The sequence below is a fragment of the Triticum aestivum genome, chromosome 2D, assembly GCF_018294505.1.
Source record: "Triticum aestivum cultivar Chinese Spring chromosome 2D, IWGSC CS RefSeq v2.1, whole genome shotgun sequence".
In the NCBI taxonomy this organism is placed as follows: Eukaryota; Viridiplantae; Streptophyta; class Magnoliopsida; order Poales; family Poaceae; genus Triticum; species Triticum aestivum.
The window spans coordinates 406,364,277-406,368,370 of record NC_057799.1 but is presented as its reverse complement, the minus strand read 5'-3'; positions in this window follow the sequence as shown (position 1 = coordinate 406,368,370).

Below are 4,094 nucleotides of genomic sequence, written 5' to 3'. Positions count from 1 at the left end.
ATGTCTTCAAAACATGGGAGTTTCGAAGGCAAACGATATAAATGAACCTATTGACATGCAGCGGAAGGTATACTACACTATGCAAGCCATAGTCAAGTATTCAATGAAGTGAAAGCACGAAGACTAATAGCAGCTAGGTAGTAATGATCAAAATGGAAGATAGTATGAAGCCAAACAACAATAGAAGTCACACAGTGAAGCCAAACAGGTAACACAGGCAGGCAATGACTTCACGAAGACAAACTGTAAATAAAGAGAGGGAGAAGATAGAACCAGTCGCTTGGTGAGGACAAGGATTTGTTGGACCAGTTCCAGTTGCTGTGACAACTGTACGTCTGGTTAGGGAGGCTGAGATTTAACTCAGAAGACCGTGTCTTCACCTTATTCCCCTTGAGCTAAGGACACCCAGTCCTCGCCCAATCACTCTGGTAAGTCTTGAAGGTAGACTTCCAAACCTTCACAGACTTTGTTCGCCGGCGATCCACAATGACTCTTGGATGCTCAGAACGCGACGCCTAACCGGCTGGAGGATTCACAGTCCTCAAGTGTAACAAGTCTTCAGATCATGCGGACAGAAAGACTTCAGTGATGCCTAACACTCTTTGGCTCTGGGTGTTTGGGCTTTGTCCTCGCAAGGATTTCTCTCTCTCAAAAGCTTCGGAGGTGGGTTGCTCTCAAACGACAAAAGCCGTGCACTAACTCTGAGCAGCCACCAATTTATGGTGTAGGGGGTGGGCTATTTATAGCCACTAGGCAACCCGACCTGATTTGTCCGAAATGACCCTGGGTCACTAAGGAACTGACACGTGTTCCAACGGTCAGATTTCAAACACACGTGGCAACTTGACTTGGGCTACAAGTAAAGCTGACTCATCCAGCTCTGGATAAGATTTGCTCTCATTGTCTTCGCTCGAAGACATAGGATTCTGGTTGAGCATCACTTCAGTCACTCTGACTTTGTTCACTAGGACCCCACTTAACAGTACGGTGGTTCCTATGACTCAACAAAGAAGAAAAGGAAACAACGAAACAACTAAGTCTTCGCGCTCCATAGTCTTCACGCGATGTCTTCCCTGTCATAGTCTTCAATGTGAATGTCTTCACATACCACCTTTGTCTTCAATGTCTTCATACATTTTTAGGGGTCATCTCCGGTAGGTAAACCGAATCAATGAGGGACTACTACCTGTGTTATCCTGCAATTCTCACAAACACATTAGTCCCTCAACCAGGTTTGTCGTCAATACTCCAAAACCAACTAGGGGTGGCACTAGATGCACTTACAATCTCCCCCTTTTTGGTGATTGATGACAAACTGGTTGAAGTTTTCAACGGGGATAAAAGTGTGTGAAATTGTAGAGGATTAAGGTATTGTATTCATAAGTAGCAAAAGGCTCCCCCTGAAGATGTGCATATAAGTAATTTGCTTTTGGAATGCAAATACACATGGCAGGTTGTACTTGTGGAGATCCTCTTCAACTTATGAAGACAATTCATCATGCATGATTTGATATAGCGAAGATAATAACATGCATAATGGAAAATGGACGTCTGCAATATGACTTCGTGCGGGATTTATCATCGCACATGTGGAATTTATCATCGCATCACAGAATAGGAAACAAGTAGCAGACGACCATCAAGTTTAAGTGTTACAACTCAAAGAACCAAATGTATCAAAAAGCGAGAGTTGTAAACACTTGGCAAAATATATAAAGCAACCACCCATATGGACCCTCTTGAAGACTATCAACTCATATGCTTCTCCACCTTTTGTCAGTAAGGACCAAAAAGGTTTGAAGACATAGAGTCTCTACTCGTTCCCATGAGGAGTAGGTGAAGCAGCAGGGTCGTCGTTGAGGTTTGGTGGTGCAGAAGAACTTGGTGCAGTGTCGATACACGCCAACGTTGGAGGTGGTGAAGTAGCATCATCTTGGTCATCAATGACTCTTGCATTCACTGTTGCACCTGAGGAGGAATAGTCAGAGTCTTCAAGAGAGGGAGTCCGACGCAAGACAACATTCCTTGGAGGAGTGGAGTCAAACTTGAATCTTTCAGTGAAGCCATCGTCTTGAAGATCAGCTTCAGCACTGAGCAAAGTCAAACTCTTCCATGACCTCCGACAGGTTTCATGAGTGAAAAATGCATTCTTGGTGGCAAGGTTGCGAATGCGATTGACATCCACCAAGAGGCTTTGCATCTGCCGCTTCAGCCAGTAGTGATGCTTATCCTGTCTCTGATGCAGGGCGACGAGAAGCTCTCGGTCATTGAGAACACGAGATCGCTTCCGAGGCCTTTGAGCAATAGTGCTTTCAGTGGCTTCAGTATGGGCACGGTGAGGGAAGCATGTATTGCCAGCCAAAGGATAAACACCAGTGACGGCCTGAACTCCTTCAATGGGTTGTGTGAAGCTTTGGTGATCAGCATTGTGAAGAGAAACAGGCTCCTTGGCAGGCTCTGGGTATATGGCTTCAACTGACATATCAACCTCTGGCAAAAATATCAGATGGTTGCATGCAGAAGGTTGATAGTTGACGGCAGAGTGAAGCTTGATGAGTCGCATAACCCATGGAGCGTAGAATTTCAGACCAAAGAGACCAGAGCCTGATGTAGCCAATTGCCTGATAAAGAAGTCTTGAGCATTGAAGCTGATGCCATTGAAGATATAAAAGACCAATGTCTTCATTGCTCCTTCAAGCTTCGCTGCAGAAGAATGTCCTTTGACAGGCCATAGAGTTCACCTGATGATATGATAAATAGTACGGGGCAGATACTCTAGGTCTTCAACAAAGAATTCTCTTGGGTATTCAGCGTCGCGTGGCAGAGGCTTCATCATGCTCAGCATTTGGCTCATGTTGGGCTCTGGCTTCTGAAAGATGGTCTCCAATGCATTGCGGTGAAGCTGACAACCAGGTTCATATAATTCACCTGGAGTGGGCAGACCAGTGAGCTCAATAATGTCAAGAGCTTTAGCTTCATGGTGTACGTTGTCTGTCATCCACTCAAGGATCCATGTCTTCGGATCCCTGTTGTAGCCGCGAATGTGGAGGGTAGCATAAAATTGTAGCAGAAGCTCTTCATTCCAATGCTCTTTATCAGTCACAAAGTTCAGAAGACCGGCATCACGGAAGCAGTCAAGGGCTTCTTCTAAGCACGGTAGTCCAGCAATGGCTTCACAGTCTAGGCACATATGTGAAAAAATGCGGCCTTGATCATAGAGAACACATGAATAGTAACTGCGTTGCTGATAGCTCCAGAACTGATCAGATGAAATTCTTGGCTTGGAGTAGGGGTTCTTGGCACTATCAAAGAAAGTGTTGTGCGCAATGAAGCCATTTGCATTGAAGGACCCTGGTGAAGTTATAGTACCTGGAAACCTTGGCAACCTTGGCTTAGGCTTCTGGACCTGAGGCCTGTGCTCGACATGATAGTCAAATTGAGGACCAGCAGCAGGTGGAGGAACCAGAATGGGCCATCTGACAGTAACCAGCTGACCATGATCATATGCTTGCTCGATGGTGTGTGGCCTTGGAGGCGGTACAGGACCAGTGGCAGTGGCATTAACTTCAGGCTGCAGATTTGCATCAGGTGCAGCATTGGCTTCAGGTGCATGAACTTCTGGCACCACATTAGCTTCAGGCGCCACATTAGCTTCAGCCATGACAATGTCGTTGGCTTCAGTATTGGTGTTGGTGGTCGCCTCAATGTTATCAACCTCCACTCAAGTAGCTGGAGGGTCGGACACGTTCTCCTCGAGAACAACTTCAGGGTTGGTTGGGGGTGTAGCAACACGTTCTTCTTCATCTCTTGGCTCTTCTTGTTCATCGGCTGATGCAGCCAGAATGTCTTCAGCCGCTTTGGCTTCAGACTCGGAGATGTTCACAGTTGGAGAGGCTTCAGGAAATACTTGGCGAGATACCGATTGGTGCTCTTCTCCTTATGGAACACTCGAAAGAGTGACTTGTGGCCTTGGTCCTTTGTGAAGCCTACGAAATGCTGGCGACGCTTGTGGAGATGGAGTTGTCTGGGCCACAAAGTCTTCATCTTCAAGTACCGGCGTGGTGACTTGAGTTGGGGGAGTAGTTGGCGTTTCT